Source organism: Apis mellifera, linkage group LG6 (genome assembly GCF_003254395.2).
Source record: "Apis mellifera strain DH4 linkage group LG6, Amel_HAv3.1, whole genome shotgun sequence".
Lineage (NCBI taxonomy): Eukaryota > Metazoa > Arthropoda > Insecta > Hymenoptera > Apidae > Apis > Apis mellifera.
In genome coordinates this window covers 15258436-15281499 of record NC_037643.1, presented here as the reverse complement: position 1 = coordinate 15281499, position 23064 = coordinate 15258436, and the positions used below count along the sequence as shown (strand labels likewise).

Below are 23064 nucleotides of genomic sequence, written 5' to 3'. Positions count from 1 at the left end.
AGTTGTTGACTCGTTCGATGGAAAGCAACCGCGATGAAAACTCGAGATCGATTTTTACTCACTTAGCTCGTCGTCTTATCGTCTTCTTCTGGAACGTTCGAACGTCGAAGGGGCAAAAAAAAAAAAGGAAAAAAAAAAAAGGAAAAAAAAGTAAGCAGTGGAAAATAACCGAGGAAGCGAGACTTGTGCGTGAGTTCTCAGAGAGTAGAAGAAGAATTGAAATGACGCATCGTTTCCAAGCGCTTTGTAACGCGTTTTCCAACGACAAATTGACTTGTCATCCTCGATTAACGGTTCAAGTTAAACGACCATTCGATACGAGCAGCGTGACGTTCGCATCACCACGATCCGCGTACTGAAATTATTTACTTATTTAACGAGGTGTTTAATCCTTCGGGATTAAAGGAACAAGAAAATTCTGTCCTCCTGTTTTTTCTAGCTATAAACATGTATATATGTATATATATATGTATATACACACACATACACACATACATTTCGATGTTTCATTGGACTTACGTACTTACGTAACGCGAGTTCGAAAGGTTATCTTTGCTGTTCGATTCCGTTATTGGTTCGCCGATATCAATAATCGAGAAGTTAAAAATTAAAAAAAAATATCGTTTTTTAACACGACGAGCCAGTTCGATCGAATAATAAATAACGAAACGCTTCTTTCCAATCAAGATCGAAGATATAAATAGAGGAAATAAGGGGATAAAAAAATCTAGGAATCGCGCAGAAATCGGATTCTCTTATTTTCGTCAATTAAAGTTGCAAAACTTTACTATTTAAGATACGATTTATACACGAGAACGAGGATCGAATCGAAATAAAACGTGTTATTTAATTACACGAGAGACATTTTCCAATAAAGCTGAGACGAGTTTTAAAAACAATCTACAATGAATATATATCGTCCAACAAATTCTTCCGATATCCTCAAACGATACTCGGAATAAAATTATTATTTCATTTCAACAACATAACCTTCAAAAATGACTAAACAATTACATTTCAACAAAAATATAAATAGACCGATTCGTGTAATCGATCAAAATTATACGATATTTATACAATTATAAACAAACCATACCACCTGTAAATTCCTTTTCCTCGATATCGAGAATGTATATATATATATATATATATATATATATATATATATATATATATATGCTAGTTCGGAAAGTAGTTTCGTTTGTTCACACGAGTGTCGCTAGTTGACCGTTCGCCGAACCGAGTCGAAACGCATGCGCGTTGCGTGAAAAGTGTTCGTTTCGTCGTGCGTCACAGAGAAGAAAAAGGGAGGAGATTACTTTCCGTGTACAACCCGGTGTATATACCCAACGAATCCAACGTTTGTTTGAGACAAAGTCAGGGTTAAAGCGAGGCTGAGTCTGTGGAAGCAGGGCGTAGCGAGGTTGGCGAAGCCAAGACAGCGAGCGAGCGAGCGAGGGTATGGGGTGAGCGGAGGAGAGAAAGACGAGGCGAGGCGACGTGAGGCGAGGCGAAGCGAGGTGAGACGAGGGGTGGGGAGAGAAACGGCACAGGATACGTTCGTTCGGTACGAACGAACGGTACGGAACGGAACGGAACGGAACGGAACGGAACTGTGCACCGTGCGACTTGTGTGTGTTGTGTGTGTGTTGTGTGTTTGTGTGTATACGCCGAAGGAGAGAAGTGAAGTGAAGTGAAGAGGAGAGGAGAGAGAAAGACAGAGAGAGAGAGAGCCAGGTCGAGATATGCCCTGCCTACGGGTGCAACGACCCCGGTGACCTTTGTCCGGTCCGTGCTCCGGCCTGGCCCCGCTCGATTCCACCGTCTCCTACCTCCAGGAGGGACGACGATGCGCATCAACCTACCACCGGCCAATCTTCTTCCCGCTCGCCTTTCTAACCTGTGCCCGGTGTCGGCGAGAATCGGCGATCGCCAGCAACGGGCTGCTCGAGCCTCTCGCGCCTTGCCAAAGGATTTGCACGATGAAATTTTCGTTAACCGATTGACGGGGCCAGGATGGGGGCTCCTTGCGAGGAGAGGAGTAGCAGTCGAGAATTGACGCCTCTCTCTCTCTCTCTCTCTCTCTTTATGCAGAATTATATATAGTGGAATATATGTTATTATTGGAGGTGGAGAATAAAATGTAGGTTAGGAAGCGATCGAAAGTGAATTTCTCGACAAAAATTTAGGAATAATTGTGATGGATTATTTGAAGTAATTGGAATTATTGTTCTCGAGACATAGGAATTTCGATTGTTTGAAATAATTGAAATTAAGAAATAGTAATCGAGATTTAAGTTGTATAGGTTAGGTAATAATCGAAAGTAAGAATTACGATGCTCTCGTAAGTAAAAGGTGGATTGTTCGAAGTAATTGAAATTAAGAAGTAGTTTTCGAAATTTGGAAATAAGTTTGCAATAATAATAATAGTATAATAATTTGATAGTTCTCGAAACATGGTTGTAATTATAAAAGAGCGTGGATTGTTCGAAGTAATTAAAATTAAAAAGTAGTTTAGACTTGGGTTGTATAGGTTAGGAAATGATTGAAAATAAGAAATAAAACTTAGGAATAAGTTTGCAATTAAAATTAAGAAATAGCTTTCTAGAAACTTTGGATTTTGAAATTAATTGAATTTGATATAATAATAAATAAAAATAAGTTTGCAATCGAATATAATAAGAACTTGAATTATTCGAGGTAATTGAAATTAAAAAGTAGTTATCGATGCTCTCCAATATGTGATAGAACAATAGAAAATTGGGGAGAAATTTTTAAAAAAAATTACCGATCGTCAAATTGCACTTCAAATCATATTTCGATATCCAACTTCAATTCTTCCTTTCTCCAATGGAAAACTAGCTCAACGATCCGTACAATGGAATTCGTAATGAGATAAAAAAGATGAAGATTCCGCTCCCCGCTATTTTAAATGCTCGTCCTCTACCCCCCCCCCCCTCCCCTGGAAGTACGAGAGTACGCGGTTTGAATATAAATTCCTTCCAATTAACCAATTTTTCACGGAGAATATGTTGTTACCGAGTGTATATAGCTGTAGATTTAGATACACGGAAACGGGATTTTCTTGTTGTTATTAATGGGCCGCGCCGTTCGGAAACTTGGTCGATTGAACTCGATTAAACTCGGCAACTTTCGGATTCGCGCGCACTCGGAAGAATCAAAGATGACGTACAATGGGCCATTACGGCCGAAAGCCGAAACCTCATATCCATTGTATCCATCGACTTGAAACAAGAATTTCTCTCCCCTCTCTCCGCCCGTGTTATTTGAACGAAGAGTTAAAAATAATGGACCATTATATTATCCTACGAAGCTACCTCTTGTCCATTGTGCAACTCTCTGTACACAAAGAAGAGCGGAGGAAAAATCTACTCTTATTCGAGGTTAAAAAACGACGTTTCAACGAGCCACTGTAAATAAGAATAATATCAAACGTTTATATATATATGTATATATATATATACATTTCTTGTATATGTATATATCGTCCCTACGAGATCTCGAAAAACATTTCTTGCCTCGGCGACCGTTGTTGTTGTTATTATTATTATTATTATTATTACTTCTAGCTATATTTAGAAGATGGATCGCGAGCCGTTGGTTGAAGGTTGTCGGATCTAGGATCTAGTTCTCACGCGGGACGTGAAGGAGGAAAATAATCGTCGCGATGGCGAGGTTTTACCCGTGAAAGTGTATCCCATCCCCAGTGGAGGGGAAGGACGGGTCATCTTTCGAGGTGAGGTTTAATGACGCTATAAAGATCCGAGGAGATGGGCAAACGTGGACGAAAACGAGTAACAAGCTCGCCTCTTTCTCTCCTTTCCTTCTCTCTCTCTCTCTTTCTCCACGTATGTACGCCTCGCATTTTTTCGAGTCCAACGACTTCCCAACGACGCCCTCCGCTCTTCTTCTTCTTCTTCTTCTTTTTTTTCCTTCCCTGGAAAAATTCCCCCCCTTATGAATTTTCCATCCCTCCCCCTTTTTCTCCTCGTTTCGACGACACGTTTCGATGATTTCAACGAGCATCTATTCGAGTAATAAGTAATTTCACAGTATATATATATATATATATATATATATATATGGTGAGTTTATTAAGTAATTGTTTAAATTATATTTTTAACCGATTATTTTTCTTTTCAAGGAAGGATCCTCCATCGATTTTTTCGGTTATACGTCGAAGATGATTCTTCGTATTTATATATATAGAACTCGAGTTTGTGAAGCAAAGGAGGATAGTTTGATTAATTGTTCGCTACGCGGCGCTGTTCGAGCGCTGTCTTCGCCTATTTCGTCCAATTCTGGATGGAGCTTGGACGACTTTTAACCACCGTTCTTATCGATCTTCTCGACAAAACTCTTGTTCGCAATTTTTTTTTAATCCCTCGCCTCGGAGATTTCGGAATTTTCGAGAATTCTCGTTGATTCTGCATCGACTTCTGCAAGATATGGGAAATCTGCGCGATCAAGAGAAAGGGAGGAAAATCGCGTTTTAAGCGTTTAAGCGTTTTCGCGTTTGTAATCGTTTCGGATAAAATGGTGGAATCATCGCTCTCTTCCTCCGTTTCTTGTTATTCGATGAATGAGAAGAAAGTAGATTTCACGTAGATTTTTTTTTTTTTTTTTTTGAGAAATTATATAGAAGTTTAGTGAAATGATATCTCGAAAGAAGATTTTCACGCCAAATTTTTATTTCGTTCGCGACAGATAAATTCCATAGACAGAACTAAATTATATTCTAAAATTTCGTCGATAATAATAACGTTAAACAAAATGGCGGATTAATCTTTTCCCTCGTCGCTTACAGGACGAAAGTAGATTTATGGATTTTGAGAAATTATATTATTTGTTAAAAAGAAAGTTTAATTCTGTTGAAAAAAAAGATTTTTTTATTTTATTTTTCGAATTTATTTCTCCATTTATATCGCGATCGAAGTAAAGTAAAAGCAAGAATTAATCCGCCATTTTGTTCAGCGTTATTTATAGGTGAAATTTTAGAAATTACGACGCACACATAAAAAAAAGTGTATTTATGGAATTTATCCGAGCTCCATCTCTCGTGAAAATAAATTTTAAAAATCTTTCGAACACGTCCTGTTTTTAGCAGGATTGAAAAAAAGAATTAATCCGCCATTTTGCTCAGCGTTGATACGCACGGTTGATAAATAAACATGCATTTACGGAATTTATTTATTCGAGCTCCATCTCCCGTGAAGATAAATCCTGAAATTTTTACCACTAGACTTTACCTCGATATAATTTCTCGAAATTTGAAATCTCCTTTCTTCCATTCCCCAAAAATAACCAAACGGAATCAATCCTCCATTTTGTTTCAACCGTTAATGCCGTTTAACCATTATGCGCGCGAATTATGCGCACGAAGCGATAAGTGAAATACTAAGCGCATGCATTTACTAACTCCATCTATCGTGAAAACAAATCTTGAAAAGTCTCGAAATATTTCGCACGAAACTTCTGAAATTTTTCAATGTATAATAAACCATATCGATTTAATTACAGTTACTCGTGAAATGTTAGAAATTATATAGTAGATCACATCAGTAATCGTTCAGAATTAGAGCGAATACGATTCGACGTTGAGCATTGACTCGATCTGTGGATTCGTAGGAGCCGATGTGCCAAGAATTCTTCGGGAAAGAAGTGCGGATAGATGGAGCCGCGCACGATACAGGAGAGCGAAGGATCGTAGGAGCGGAAGGGAAGAAGGTAGAAAATTATATCACACGGCATCTCTCGGCTCTCTTCTCTACGTAACGCGCATACGTAATGAGGAAACGAACGACCGGCCGAACGAGAGCGCGCGCATGCCGCGCTTCCCTTTCCACTCCTCCTTCCCCCTCCCCGCCCCTTACCTATCCTTCGCTCCTAGGCCGCGTCACCATTCGTTTTCATCCTCGCGGGCCGTGAAACGAACGCTGCGAAGCGAGCGCGATCGTTTCCTCCCGTTAACGAGAGAGTCGGCCGTGGGATCTCGGGAAAAAGATTTTCGAGAAAAATTCCCTTGCATATGTATATGGCGTATATGTGGTGCAAGTAGTTTTTTTAATTTGTTCGATTGGAATTTTGAGAAAAATTAATTTAATCCTCGATGATTTTTTTTTTCTTCGCGGAAAAGATTTCTCGAGAATTTTGAAACGTGAAATTTATAAAATTATAAATTTCAATCTTTTCTATAATTCAAGATAGAATTTTGGATTTTAAGATGTTAAGATGTAAATTTGAGAAAAAATTTATCGATTCAATATTATCAATTTCAATCTTCTCTAATTTCCCTTTATCGAAACGAGTGGAACTCAAAATTCTTCTCTACGACAATATTCGTGGATGGAATTTTGTCTAAAAAATACGAAAGTTTCAATCCTGTTTAATTTTTCTGAATTTAAAAAAAAAAACTTCTCTAATCTTTCTCTAATAATCTCTTAACATTTCATCGAAATAAGAAATAAGCAAGAATATAGAAAATAATATATTGTTTATTACATAATTATATTATCACATAAATTAGGCGAGCAAGAATATAGAAAGAAAAGAAGAACTGGAAATTCACAACACTTGTTTGTTACTTTTGCCGAGGAAAAAAAGATAAACAAATAAATCATCATTGCGAAGCAAATTAAATATTAAGATAAAAGGCGAATGTACAATATATATATATACTCGCGGTTTCTTGGCGCGGTTTCGTAATCTCTCGAACCGTCTTTCAAATAAAAATATATCTCGCTCGACGCGAAAGATTATTACGCTTAATAGCTCTTTTTTTTGCCGGCTCGGTCTCGCTTAGAAAAAGGAAAAACCTATATATATATATATATATATATATATATATATATATATATATATAAAAGGCCATGTTCTCGATATACCCGTTGGCCGTGAAGTTTTTCACCATGTCACGTATATCATAGATCAACAACGACCAACTTTATTCCACGTAATTCCGCGACAAAAACTGCGTTTATGCGCAGGTTTTTTTCTCCCCTCCCCTCCCTCCTTACCCACGTCTTGCGAAGATATCTATGTCTGGCGACAATTTTTTCCAACGAGTTTATCGTTTAAAACGTTGCAACGTTGCAAATCTTCAGGGAAGAAAAAAAAAAAAAAAAGAAAAATAGTTAGAATAAAAGTTTCGAACCGATCATCGAATTCGAGAAACAAAAATTAAATGGAAAAGTAAAAATTTCGAATAAAGTTATTTTATGAATATTTATAAATTCTAGGTTTATTTATATTATTAAATATTTACGTAATATTTATGTTCTTGTAATACAATAAATATACTTAATATATATTTACAATTATATTAAATTATTATGTATATACGTTTCAATGTACAATTATTTATATTATAGTTGATTCATTTATTATTATTGTTTGTCGAAATATTACTTGTGCAATTGATATTAGCTTGAACCATTAAATTTTGTCCCATTGGTCGATCGAAAATTTAAACTCGACCGCAGCGCCATCGTCAACGCGATAAAAATCAAGAATCGGTGGCTTAACGTCCCAACTCGATCGAACGACTTCGATAAACATCGAGAATTGGTTGAAAGATAGTTAAAAAGGTAATTTAATTAAAGGAAAAGTTACTTCGAACAAATTGTTTATTACAAAATTCTCGAACAATTATATAACCGAAGTAACTTTATTCCTAACCTCAACTATTAAATTTTCGATCAACCGAAAATTCAATTATCACTATATCTCAAACGATAAATTATATCCAATATATATCCTCGTCGAACTTCTAAGCAAAGTTCGAAAAATCACCACGAGCTCCCTCTAAAAAAAAAAGAACTAAAAAAGTTCTAGTTATTATATACGTATACATTATATATAGAAAAAGAACTAGGAAAAAAATCTTTCGATTCGAGAGGGAGGAGAAAAATCGAGAAAAAAAAGAACGTCGTGCAAACGTCGAACAAAAGGATCGAAGGAATGCACCGGCGCAGCCCAGATACCTGTCGGCGATCGAGAGAGAGAGAGAGAGAGAGAGGGAGGGATACCCCTCTTTTACATATCGGCGAGCTGTAACGCTCGCGATAGATGCGATGTCGCGATATCGCGGCGCCAACCGCCGCGTCCACGTATCGCACCCGCATCCTTCTTTCCTAAACCGTGTGCGGTTGGAACCGTGCGCGTCACGGCCGGGTCGAAGGAGAGGGAGGCAAGAAGGGGAGATGGCTTCGAAGGACGAGGAGAAGCGTAATAGAGGAGGAGGAGGAGAAGGAAAAGGAGAAGGAGAAGAAGAAGGGAAAGATTGGAAGGGCAGATGGTGCAAAGATCGTACCATTGTTTGCTTTCTGACAGCGATAAGTTCACAATAAAGTTACATTCGTTTCCAAGTAAATGTCTGTCCTCCGCTCTCGTCCGCTTCATCTTTCTTCGTATCCAGCCAGCCGCATTCTCCTCTCTTTTATATATATATATATATGCATGTATATATATGTATGTTCTTTATATATATATATATATGTATGTATGTACGTATATATACATATATATATATATATGTGTATATACATCGTCGAAGCACCCTCGCATCCGACGATAACCATAACTCTCTTCGCACCCGCGTCTCTTCCGCTTCTTTTTTCTTACTCCTTCTTCCGAACGAGCCGTGGTGGCCTTGCCTCCGCTTCGTTCCGAACGTCGCCCATTTCTTCCCGCTCCTACCTTACCTACCGAGTAACGACGCTCTATACGCGCGGCCCATTTCTCTCTCTCTCTCTCTCTCTCTCTCTCGAGGTTTTACTTACGTTTGCTCATTTACGCGCATATTCGTGTTACGTGGATTCCGAGTCGTTCGACCAACGAATTTCGGCGAATGATGGAGAAGGGAAATGCGACTCGAGCGCAAGTTGTTTTTCGACGTGTATAGATTCGATCGAATTTGTATACGTTGTTTGGAAAGATGAGTTGTTTTGAACTTTTTTACTAAATGTATTAATGGTTCTTCTTTGGATTTCCATTCGATTCGATTAGATTCGATTAGAAGTTTTTTATTTTATAAGTGGGAGTGAGCATGCTTTTGAACTCGATAAATTCATTCGACTCGAAGCTTTTTTTTAAGGTGTATCATTGTTGACGCTTCTTTTTATTCTAATTTTCGAATTTTTCATTCGATTCGATTCGAAAATTTTTTTCAAGGTATATTAGTGGTATTGAATTAGATTTGGAGAGGTGAAATTGGTTCCATTCGAGTCGAAGCTTTTTTTAAAATATATTAATGATAATTAATAATATAAATATATTAAAGTATATTAATTATTTTAGGTTTCTTCTTTTTCTTCTTTTTTTTCGAATTTTTAATTCGATTTGACTCGAAAATTTTTTCCATTCGAATCGAAGCTTTTTCTAAAGTATAATGTTACATAAATACATTAATGTTAATTAATAATATAAATATATTAAAATATATTAATGTTAGATTTCTTTTTCTTCTTTTTCTTCTTCGAATTTTTCATTCGATTCGATTCGAAAATTTTTTTCAAGGTATATTAGTGGTATTGAATTAGATTTGGAGAGGTGAATTTGGTTCCATTCGAATGGAAACTTTTTTTAAAGTATATTAATGATAATTAATAATATAAATATATTAAAGTATATTAATTATTTTAGTTTCTTCTTTTTCTTCTCTTAATTTTCGAATTTTTAATTCGATTCGACTCGAAAATTTTTTCCAAGATGTACCAGTGGTATTGAATTAGATTTGGAGAGGTGAGTTTGGTTCCATTCGAGTCGAAGTTTTTTCTAAAATATATTAATGATAATTAATAATATAAATTAAATTAATTAATAATATTAAAGTATATTAATTATGTTAGGCTTCTTCTTTTTCTTCTTCTTCTTCGAATTTTTGATTCGATTCGATTCGAAAATTTTTTCAAAGGTATCGAAATATTTTTATAAAATATATTAGTGTTTTTTTTTTTTTAATTTTCGAATTTGATTCCATTCAAAATTTTTTTTTAAGATATGCTATTGCTATTGGAAGTCAAATTTGGAGAGGTAAATTATTTTGAATTTCCATTTGAAGTTTTTTGTAAAGTATATTAATCAAATTTGGAAAGATGAATTGTTTTGAACTTAGTTCCATTCGAATTGAAGCTTTTTGTAAAGTATTAATGCTAGGCCTTTTCTTCTTTTAATTTTCGAATTTGATTCGATTCGAAATTTTTTTCCAAGGAACTAAATTTGGAAATTTTGAATTCTTTTGAATCTCGAGTTTCATTCGAAAGAGGATTCTTAGAAACTTCGAAACTTTATTTTTCAAAATTACAATTTGTATTTTCCCAAAAGAAGATTTTTCGAATTAACCAAAATTATAAATATAGTTAAAGCAAATTCTAGAGCAATAATTTAAACGAAGGAGAGAGACAAGATTTTCCAAAAAACCGAACACTTATGATTAACCAAAATTCTAAAAATATCAAAGCGAATTCCGAAGCAGAAACTTAAAATAAAAAAAAAAGAAAAGAAAAACCAAGATCAAAGTAGAAAGAAAAAAAAACAACTTACGATTAACCAAAATTTTAAAAATATTAAAACGAATTCCGAGGTATCGACTTAAAACGAAAAAAAAGCGAAGATTGAAAAAGAAAAAACAACTAATTAATCAAAATTCTAAAAGTATTTCGAGGCAAAGAACGGTTAAGAAAAGCAGAGGAGATTGAATTAAAAAAAAGTTGGAAAAAGAAAGAATAACTTTTTTAAAAAAAAAAAAAAAATTCGAATGAAAAACACCCAAAGCATCGAAGCAGAAATGGAACGAAGAGGAACGAAGGATAGAGGACGACGAGATTGGAAGGCATCCTCGGCCGGCTACTCGCCGCTCCGTGTCGCCCGTCTAACACCCGTACGCGTATACGCGCTTAATATCGCTCGATTAGCCCCAATTAAACGGCCGGTTAAATACGCATTCCGCGCATAGCGAGCCAACGTCCAACGTCCAAGGCACGCGCGTCGAATCGAGGCCCGATACCACCCCCTCGCGGCGAATTGTGGCGACACACGTCGTTGCGCGGCGCGCGACAAAGTTAACGGAAACGCGCATAACACGCGCGTATGATCCCCGGTGAATTCGATCTTCCATCTTTGCGATCGGATACCGATGTCCTCGGTCGGTAACGGTATCGAAGTTACGCCTCCTCTTGCACAGGAGTCGTCATCGAGTTTCGACGAGAGGAATGATATCCCTGTTGAAACGTTAAAACATTGATAAAAATTCTCCAACAATATTCTGTTGTTTACTCGAAGAAGTGCAAGTTTTCTTGCAATTCTTTTCGGCGGAAAAAAGGTAAGGGAAGGTTGTTTCGTTTCGTGGAAGGGAGTGGAAGGGAGTGACGCGTTTACTTACGATCCAAGGTGGTAGCGGCGGTGGTGGAAGCCTGTTTCGGCGGTTGTTCGCCGCATTCCGAGAAAGGAGCGGCCTGCTCGTGGGAATAATTTAAAAAGAAGGGGCTCGCATCTGCACCAGTTATGACAGAGCGGAGCGGCCATTAAGTGGCCGCGTTTATTTTTAGAAGGAGCATAGCTAGCGCAAAGTGGAACTCCTAATTGTTCTCGTTAACGCTCAGCTCGCATCTGTCTGAACCCCGTGAACTTTGAGAACTCGAGGATCGAGCGTAACCTCGATGCAACCGCGATCACGAGTTTTATCGTCATCGGGGCCATCCTCGCTTTTAATTTTGATCGATCGTCGGAACGGGTAGAAAATTAATCCGGGTGTCTGAAAATATACATGAGATATAACACGCGTGTAATATCCTTTTTCCTTTTCGTTCGCACTTTTCCTCCTCCTCGTTATTTCGTAATATTTCGATTCGATCATTATCGGCTTCGAAGAAATGAATTCAAATTGAAATGCGAGAATTTCAGAATTCTACGTTATTTGAATTATTAAGTTGTGAAGTATATATATACGTGTCCTTTTTTAGTAACTATTAATATGGCGCGAAATTTGAAATGCGATCCACTCGCATCGTTGATAATTCGACACTTGTGAATTATTATTATTGATAAAATGTATACGCGTCTTTTATCAACGATTAATATGGCGCGAAATTTGAAATGCGATCCACTCGCATCGTTGATGATCCGATATTTGTTAAATGTTATCGTCGATAAAATATATACGCGTTATTTTTAGGTTATCAACGGTTAATATGGCGCGAAATTTCAAATGTGATTCACTCATATCATTGATGACCCGATATTTGATAAAATGTATAAGCGTCTTTTTTATTATCATGTTGCTCGATTTTAAGCGATTCGAATTATTGCCGATGATTAATATGGCGCGAAATTTGAAATGAGATCGACTCGTATAGTTGATAATCCGATATTTGTTAATTATTATTATTGATAAAATATATACGCGTTCTTTGTAGGTTATCAACGATTAATATGGCGCGAAATTTCAAATGTAATTCATTGATATCATTGATGACTCGATATTTGTTAAATGTTATCGTCGATAAAATATATACGCGTTATTTTTAGGTTATCAACGATTAATATGGCGGGAAATTTTAAATGGAATCGATTCGTATCATTGATAATCATCTAAATTAGTTATTATTATCGATAAAATATATATATATGCGTCCTTTTTTGGCGCGAAATTTCAAATGGAATCGATTCGTATTATTGATAACCAGATATTTAAATTAATTGTTATTATCGATAAAATATATACGCGTCCTTTTTAGGTTATCAACGATTAATATGGCGCGAAATTTCAAATGTGATTCACCGATATCATTGATGACCTGATATTTGTTAATTATTATTGTCGATAAAATAAATACACGTTCTTTTTAGGTTATCAACGATTAATATGGCGGAAAATTTTAAATGGAATCGATTCGTATCATTGATAACAATTTAAATTAGTTGTTATTATCGATAAAATATATATATATACGCGTCCTTTTTTGGCGCGAAATTTCAAATGGAATCGATTCGTATTATTGATAACCAGATATTTAAATTAATTATTATTATCGATAAATTATATATGCGTTATTTTTAGGTTATCAACGATTAATATGGCGCGAAATTTCAAATGTGGTTCATATGTAGTGTTGATAATCCGATATTTGATACTTCTTAATTATAATACTTCTTAAAATCGATAAAATATATATATATGTCCTTTTCATTATCACATTGCCCTATTCGATTTTAAGCGATTCGAATTATTGAAGATTAATTAATTTGGCGCGAAATTTAAAATGAGATCGATTCATATCATTGATAATCCGATATTTATTAATTATTATTGTCGATAAAATATATACACGTTATTTTTAGGTTATCAGTGATTAATATGGCGCGAAATTTCAAATTCACTGATATTGATGACCCGATATTTGATAAAATACATGCGTCTTTTTTATTATCATGTTACTCGATTAAGCGATTCGAATTATTGACGATGATTAATTTGGCGCGAAATTTGAAATGAAATCGACTCGTATCGTTAATAATCCGATATTTGTTAATTATTATTATTGATAAAATATATACGCGTCCTTTGTAGGTTATCAACGATTAATTTGGCGCGAAATTTGAAATGAGATCGACTCGTATCATCGATAATCCGATATTTATTAATTATTATTGTCGATAAAATATATACGCGTTATTTTTAGGTTACCAACGATTAATATGGCGGGAAATTTCAAAATTTGGAATCGACATAGTTTCGACAAAATATCCTTTTCGTTGTTACATTTTTCCTTTTATTTCGATTTTATTCGAATTATAATATTATTAATTGACTCGATACTTGTCATTTAGTTTAATTAATACTGATCGTTAAGAATACAGAATATTTATGGTGATGTAACTTCAAACTCAAAGGTTTGTACCAAACTCTCAATTTTACCTACACTCGTTATATTTACGCTGCAATATTCCTCTTTTACGTAATTTTATTCCATTCGACGGAACAATGACTCACTGCGAATTAATCATGCATCCCAACTTCGAAGAAGTCACCTAATCAGGAAGTCGACTCACCAACCAGAAATTTACATTGAATTACCTTACTAAATAATCGATCAATTCAATAACTTTAAAAATCCATCTCCTTCCCTTTTAAACGACATCAGTCAAACATTAAATAAAAAAAAACCATCTCGTCACTTATCTATTATTATCTATATAATAATCAATTCTTACTTCCAGCAATCAAATCCAAAACCTTAATCCTCTCCTACCAAGAAATCTATTTCACATATCTGCATTATAATATCTATATTTTCTATATATATATATTTTATATATACTATAATATTTATACTATAATTTCATATATATATAATTTCAAGATCGATTTCTATACTATAATTTCATTTACATATATTTAATCGAAAAGAACATCGAAATCAAAGAAATCGAAGAGCCAACATTAGAAACCAATACCGAATACTTAAAAATTTCAAAAACAATCGATTTCATATACTATAATACTTGTAATTTCATATACGTATATATCGTCGAAGAAGATATCGAAATCGAGGAAACCGAAGAGCCAATACCGAATACTCGAAAATTTCGAATACTATAATTTTGTATACTTCATCGAAGAGGATATCGAAATCAATGAAATCGAAAAGCCAATACCGAATGCTCGAATATATTATAATACCTATACTATAATTTTTATGTACATATACTTCATTGAAGAGGACTTCGAAATCAATGAAATCGAGGACCGAATACCGAATACTCGAAAATTTCGAAAACAATCGATTTCATATACATATAATACCTATACTATAATTTCATATATACAATACCGAATACTCAAAAATTTCGAAAACAATCGATTTCATATACTATAATATATTATAATTTCATATATGTATAATACCTATACTATAATTTCATATATACAATACCGAATACTCGAAAATTTCGAAAACAATCGATTTCATATACTATAATATATATATATATATATATATATATATAATATAGCATAATACCTATACTATAATTTCACATACATATACCTCGTCGAAAAGGACATCGAAATCTATACTATAATTTCACATACATACATCTCGTCGAAGAGAACATCGAAATCAATGAAATCGAAGACCGAATACCGAATACTCAAAAATTTCGAAAACAATCCATTTCATATACTATAATATCTATACTATAATTTCATATACATATAATACCTATACTAGAATTTTATATAGATATAATATACTATATACTATAATATTACATTATAATACTATATAATACTATATATACTATAATTTCATATACGTAAATCTCGTTGAAGAGAACATCAAAATCAATAAAATCGAGGACCGAATACTCAAAAATTTCGAATATTATAATTTCACATAGATACACCTCGTCGAAGAAGACATCGAAATCACGGACCGAATACCGAATACTCGAAAATTTCGAATACTATAATTTCACATACATACACCTCGTCGAAAAAGATATCGAAATCACTAAAATCGAGGACCGAATACCGAATACTCAAAAATTTCGAATACTATAATTTCACATAGATACACCTCGTCGAAGAAGACATCGAAATCACTAAAATCGAGGACCGAATACCGAATACTCAAAAATTTCGAATACTATAATTTCACATAGATACACCTTGTCGAAGAGGACATCGAAATCAATGAAATCGAGGACCGAATACCGAATACTTAAAAATTTCGAATACTATAATTTCACATACGTATACCTCGTCAAAGAGGACATCGAAATCAATAAAATCGAGGACCGAATACTCAAAAATTTCAAATACTATAATTTCACATAGACACACCTCGTCGAAGAGGATATCGAAATCAATGAAATCGAGGACCGAATACCGAATACTCGAAAATTTCGAATACTATAATTTCACATAGACACACCTCATCGAAATCAGAATATCGAAATCAATGAAATCGAGGACCGAATACCGAATACTCGAAAATTTCGAATACTATAATTTCACATAGATACACCTCGTCGAAATCAGAATATCGAAATCAATGAAATCGAGGACCGAATACCGAATACTCGAAAATTTCGAAAACAATCGATTTCATATACTATAATACCTATACTATAATTTCATATACATATAATATCTATACTACAATTTCATATACATATAATACACTATATACTACACTATATATATAATACTACACTATAATACTATATATACTATAATTTCATATACGTAAATCTCGTCGAAGAGGACATCGAAATCAATAAAATCGAGGACCGAATACTTAAAAATTTCGAATATTATAATTTCACATAGATACACCTCATCGAAATCAGAATATCGAAATCAATGAAATCGAGGACCGAATACCGAATACTCGAAAATTTCGAATGTTATAATTTCACATAGACACACCTCGTCGAAATCAGAATATCGAAATCAATGAAATCGAGGACCGAATACCGAATACTCGAAAATTTCGAATACCATAATTTCACATAGACACATCTCGTCGAAGAGGACATCGAGGAAACCGAGTAGTCCGAACATTAGAACCGAACACTCGAAAATTTCATCCACGGTCGCACTGCATAATAGAAACGTAAAGCAGTTCCACTTTCCAACGGCGCATAACGTATTCGTGTCCTCGGGGGTCGCGGTGCTGTCACCCCAACCGTACACACACACACACACACACACACACGCACACACAGATATATATAGAGAGAAGCGCATCGTGGACGAATAAAACTCGCATTTCGCAGGAGGAAAAAACGGATTTTCTATTTACGATGACCATTTGGATTTTCGACGGGGGAGGGGGGGGAACTCGGCAGCCCCGTGATTTCGTCAGCTTTATACCCGGAATTCCTGCATAAAGCCGGCCGGCCGGCTAAAGGACACCCCTCAGCTTTATGCCATTATTACGTATGCAAGTTGGCGGCTCGATTCTCTACCCCGGAGCGACGGTATAATATCATCCGATGCTTTTTCCTCCCCCTCCCCCTCCCCCTCCCCGCGGAACGCGTCCACGAAATTCTAGGATATCATCGGGAATTCCGTCTCTCTTCCCTCCTTCGTTAATTTCTTTTCTTTCGTTACCTTTATCATCCCCCCCTTCCAAGTTTGTCAATCCTTTCGATTCATTTTTCAAACTCCTTAAAGGGGTGTACTCTTCTTTCTTATGGAGAGAGAAAATCTCGTGATTCAATATATTGAGAACGAGTGGAATCAGGTTGATGTGGAACAAAATCTGGAATAATGCTTTTCAAGCATCCTTTTTACCATCAAATCGCTCTAAACGCAAGAAAAATATGTATATATGTATTGGTAAAGTCAAATAAGAGATACTCTTGGAATACGATTCATTCGATGTATTTAATCAACTTCCGAGAAATACTTTTCCTTTTTATCATCAAATTGCTCTAAACGCAAGAAAAAAAAATATATATATATACAATTCGAAATATTTAGAAAAGATATTTATATTCTTCACACTCAACCATTTTACGTGAAAATTAGCGCGAAGTTTAAAAATCGATTTTTAAAAATCCTCAAAAGAATCCACAAGTCGAAATATTTAGAAGAAATATATTTATATTTTTCGCATTCAACCATTTTTGAAAATTAGCGGGAAGTTCGAGGATCGAACGATTTTTAAAAATGCGAAAAAAAAAAAAATTCTTCATTCCACCGAAAGTATTTACGTATTTTTTTATTATATATTTTATTGGTCGTTCGAAACGATCGTAGATCGTGTAACGAGCGCGAGCCGAGGCTCGTTGTTTCCGGCCGATGATGGACAAATTCGCCTTTTCGGTCTCCGTCACGCCCAAAATAAAGGGACAAGTCTGCCGGGCGAGGGACCCGGAGGAGGGGAAGGGAGGGAGGGAGGGTCGGGTCAGGCTTCGTCCCCGTTCGTTTCCTCGGGTCGCACGACCCGCACCGCTGTCCACGAATTTCCGATACAAAGTGCTCATCGTTGCGAACATTCGATGACTCGATGATTCGAGCAGGAAGGGGAGGGGAAGTCGGGCCGAGGGTCCGGGGGAAGCACCTTTCGAATTTTTATTTGGGAACGAGGATTTCAAATTTTCCCGTTTATTTAGAACGGAGGAATCTGGATAATTCTAATTTTTGGAGAAAAAACAGAAATGTTTGGTCATCGAAACGTGATGTTTTCTTTTCGATTTAAAAAAAGAAAGAAAAAGGAGAAACGTACGAAAGAAGGGGAAGAAAGATTTCCATCTGGAAGAATCCAGTTGGCGGAATAATTCCGAGTGATAAAGAGCGAAATTTACGAGAGTGTTGGCGATCGTTTATCGAGCGCCGAGTATTTCCGCTATAAATATGCATGGCCTCGCGTTAAAAAAGAAAGAAAGAAAGAAAGAAAACGATATATTTTAAGCGCCGTCACTTTATTAACGATGCACGATTAAAAAACTCCTTCCCAATCTCCTCCCCGATTGAACAAAAGTTGAAAAGAGCGGACGATGGAAAGGAATCATGCGAACGAAGGAAAGGCTGTTCTCTCGAAAAAGGAAGAGAAAGGAGGAAAGGGAAATGGTCGTAGCCATTATTCGAGATTTCGAGCTGGCCTACAGAGATATCGTGAATTATGCATGGTCAGACGTGGCGGGACGCACCGGTTTTCCTCGTGTCCTTCGTTCCCATGCATACCATGCATATGTCGAATGATAGATGGACGTGTCAATTTCATTGGGATCCGGTATCGATGCGGGCTATCTTCATCGGCTAGATCGTGATACCGTCCACGACAAGACAAATTTCTTACGCGATTAAAGATTCGTTCGAAAGAAAATTTAAATACCATTCTTTCTTTTTTCTTTTTTTCATTTCACGATCACGAACAAATGAAGATAAATGTAAATCGTGATTACGAATTATACCACGTTTCGAAGAAGAAAGAAGAATTTGATGAACGCTTTCACTTTCACATTTTCGATGTATGCGAAAAAAGAAAAAAAAAGAAAAGCGGAATCAATGCTGGAAGAATGGAGGAAGGAGCGAGCGACATCTATAGCAAGCTTGGAGGCTGGTGCACCGAACACGGTCAAGCCCCATCGTAGCGAGGCATCGAGCCGGCCGTCACACAGCCTAAGGATCCTTCTTTGGGCGCAGACACGCAATTAACTACAGGCTATATTCCTTGGGCGAGGAAGAGGAGAGGGGGAGGGGAGGGGAGGGAGGGAGGGAGATAGGTGAGGGAAGGAGAGGGGGAGCGAGTACGGCCGGGGCAAAAGGGCAGCGATTCTCAGGTCGAGCGCGGCCAGGTTGCCCGGTTGGCGAAGGAACAACGGCACCGTCCGTGTAAGAAAGGAGAGACACGGCCGAGAGTCTGACGGGTCGAGAGATACCCACCCATCCCCCATAAAAGCTTCCATGCGTGTCAAGCGTTATACGACCACGTTACTATTAAATACGTCAAAGCTTCGTATGTTTATTGCATATTGGATGCCCGTGCACTTTGGCTTCTCCGCCCGGTCACTATAACCCATAACCCATAACGCGCAACCCGAACTGATCACCATTGTCATCCTTCCAATCTATAGGTAGCTCCTCCACCAAATTTTGCGTCCCTTTTTATTCTCGCTCTTTTTCAACGGGACCGAATGAGATTCCGAATTAAAATTAAAATTGCGTCAACTTATTCGATCGATCAAAGATAAAATTAAAAAAAAAAAAAAACACGAGTTATATATATATATATATATATATATATATATATATATATATAAAACACGTAATAAACAAATATCTGTGTTGAACGATTCGAATTGAAACACGTTTCGTGGAGATCGGTCGATAAAACAGAGGAAAGGCGAACGATATTTCCTCGATGGGGATCATCGGTGGAAAAGAACCCGTGGAAAATTGTGTCGTCGAGACGTACACGCGCTATCTTTCCACCAATGTCGTTTTCCCCTTTATTCGCGAGATGATTACGCGGGACGCGAATGAACGAAGCGAACGTGAAACGAAACGAAACGAAGAAGCGCGGAGAGGGGGGGGAGGGGGGAAAGGAAAGGAAACGAAGCGAAAGAAAGAGCGAAGCGAACGTGTTACCGAACGGTGTTTCAATCTCCATAATGACCGCTCTGTTCCCTTTCGGGCTTGTGCGCGCGCCACACGGATACGTATATACACAAGGATAGCCGGAGTAGATGCTAATAACTGGAGAAGCTCCATACTGTCCGTAGGCATCGCTCATTCAGAGACTTCTTTTGCATCCGCGTTTGTTCATCCTGAAAGAGAAAGCACGGATATACACGCGCACGCGCGCGACTTCTTTCTCTTCTTTCCTTCTCTCTCTCTATCTCCCTCTCTTTCCCTCTTTCCTTATCTTTGCTTTTCTGCTTCGAAGCGAGGCGGCGCGATGCGTGTTTCCATCCATACACGCTAGATGCACGAAGATGTACGACAGAAAGAGAGGTTATACCGTTTTGTTCCCTTTTTTCTACATATATATATTTCGAAAAAAATGGATCGCATCGTGATCTTTTATCCTCTCGATGCTCTCGAGAAGATACTCGGAGAAATGGATAGAGCCGTGGTGGAAAAGTGTGACGTAAGGTAAGTACAGAAGCGATCGAGAAAGAGAAAAGAAACAGTGCAACCAGTTAACTCGCTTATTCACAAAATTTAAATTCAACGTTTATATATTACCTGCCTCGTCATGCCTTCAAATTCTCATTGCAAAGTATAACTATATATCCACTTAACCTCTTGCCTTGTGACGTGTCTGGCTCGATGTTAGGTTAGATTAATTTGCAACCGAGAAAACTTTCGATCGAATTCACTTCTATTATACGTGTAATCTTCGACGCGAGAGATTACCTCTTGTCTCCTTCCCGTCCAAAATTCGAGAATTGAACGAAACAAACGGATAAATATATATATATATATATATATATATATATATATATATATATATATATATATATATATAAAGAGAGAGAAGACGAAAAAGAATAATGGAAGAATTCGCCACTCGTTTCGCCATTCCCCACGACTAGGAATTCGAGCGGGCAGCTCTCGAGGATTTGGTGGTGGTGGGGGGAGGTGCGGCAGCGTTCTCTCTCTTCCTTCCCATTGAAACGAGCAATTCTCGAAAAGCGTACACGTAGACGCGGCGGTAAACAGAGGAAGACACGGGCCGGTGGGCGCACAATGTGGCGGGGAGCCGAACGGAAAGACAACGCGAATCCATCATCTCTCTAGGAGTAGAGGCTGAAAGGGCTTTGCGGCACCGCACTCTGTGTAATTGTGGTCCCGGCCCCTGGTGGCCCGGACTACCCCCGACCAGCACCCCCCTTTTCTGGCTTACCGCGATACGTATGGCCGGCCGGCAACCTCCTCCACCCTGCAAGCTACTCAACCCTGCACTCCACCGTCCATCGCCCCCAACCAACCCCCGCCTCTCCCCCCATCTTCTCTCCTATCGTATTTTCTCTTTAACTATTTTTTTCTCGAATAAAATTTTTTACTCATTCATTTATTTATTTTTAGGTGTCAAAGAAAAATCATATTCTTTGCGAAGATGAGGTAAGATGAAAATTATGATATTGTAATATGTTTAAATATACGCATATTCGAATATAATTCATTCGTTTACAGGCGTTTCGAAAAACATCCATCCTCCTATAGAAAGAAGAAGAAAACATTTTTAGTAGTGAAAAATGATTGAAAAAAGGAAGGAATTTAAAGATCGGGGAGAAACGTCGACGGCTACCGATCGTCGATGACGCGTGGCGGGGGTCGAGCCGAGGTCGAGGTTAGACCCCGGTGCCCTGTAGAGGTCCAGGTCCCCGATTAAGAGGTTCTTCCTTATAGCTGTTCCGTGGCCAGAACAGATTTCCTCCTCCTCCTCCTCCACGGAGTCTATCCACCTAGACGGCGTGGCTGCGAAACTCGACAGATATGAAACCGTTGCTCTTCTTCTTTATTATTATTTCTTTATTCCTTTTTTCTTCTTAATTTCTTTTACTTTTTTTTTTCTTACAGATGTCGAGCAGAGAAGATTGAATGATGTTGCTGGAAAATTTTTTTAAGAATCATTTTGAAAACGATAGAGATGTTATTTCTATATAGTGCAGGTCTGGGATTGGGTGTGGAAACGGGATAGGGATATGGAAAGAGAGTTTGCGCACAGCGATGTAAGTCATGGTTGTTTATGGGCGACCCCGCTACTTGCGAACCGAAAGATATTCAGAAATAGCCGTCTCCTCCTTCTTTCTTCTCCTTCTTCTTCCCATCCGTCTCCCGGCCGAGACGAGAGATCGTTCGCTGTAGCGCAATAAGTGTCGCCCGGCATACAGGGTGGTTGCGAAATAAGAGTGGAAGATTCGAATATCGAATGGTTAAAAATTGAAGATTAATAATGGTCTCTATATATGTACAACTTTGATGGAATAATTCTATGAAGTATTACGAGGATGGAAAAAAATTGGCGCGAGGATAAGTAAAGCAGGGATACACGATTTATATTCGAAACACTTTATATTCAATTAGTTTTAAAAATTACTACAAAATAGGCGAGATATTATCGCAGCGTAGGAAGCAACGCGTTTCGATAAAATTTCGAAAAGAATTTTAAAATTTTGTTTGCCAGGTGTGGGGTTCGAACCCACGCTCCCAATCGGGAACCAGAACTTAAGTCTGGCGCCTTAGACCGCTCGGCCAACCTGGCTCCGCGCAATGTCCACTGGCAATAGGCTAATAACGCTCCGAACTTTTGTACCGATCGATAATTTATTCTTTTCCGTTCCACCCGTCGAAACGAACGTTTCAAATTCCTTCTTCTCCTGTCTTTCTCCTCACGATTCGAGGATCCTAATTCTAGATCGAGAAACGAGACGAAAATAAAATAAAATAAAATAAAAAAAAAAAGAAAGAATAAAGAGAAATGCTGCTTCTTACGGAACGACAATGGTCGGCGTTCCGTGCATTCGAAACGGGAAAGCTCGATCGGGAGGGCCGATATAACGGAAAGACAAAAAGGGACG

At 37.1% G+C, this 23064-nt stretch overlaps 2 long non-coding RNA genes and 1 other non-coding gene across 4 annotated transcripts; 1 reads left to right on the top strand and 2 right to left on the bottom strand.

The window, feature by feature from the left end:
• Window positions 1-1212: 1212 nt before the first annotated feature.
• On the top strand, window positions 1213-7151 carry LOC102656753. Of its 2 annotated transcripts, XR_001703563.2 has the most exons (3): window positions 1213-3433; window positions 3591-3757; window positions 4170-7151. It is a non-coding gene; the product is annotated as an uncharacterized LOC102656753 (long non-coding RNA). The 2 variants fall into 2 exon arrangements; XR_001703561.2 differs by having other exon boundaries at window positions 1213-3757.
• A 2337-nt stretch (window positions 7152-9488) lies between these two features.
• On the bottom strand, window positions 9489-20956 carry LOC107964661. Its single transcript, XR_001703566.2, has 3 exons — window positions 20726-20956; window positions 20126-20304; window positions 9489-9795 (listed from the first exon to the last, which is right to left on the bottom strand). It is a non-coding gene; the product is annotated as an uncharacterized LOC107964661 (long non-coding RNA).
• Window positions 20957-22664: 1708 nt separating this feature from the next.
• On the bottom strand, window positions 22665-22748 carry TRNAL-UAA. The gene has a single exon. It is a non-coding gene; the product is annotated as a tRNA-Leu (tRNA).
• Between the last annotated feature and the right edge of the window lie 316 nt (window positions 22749-23064).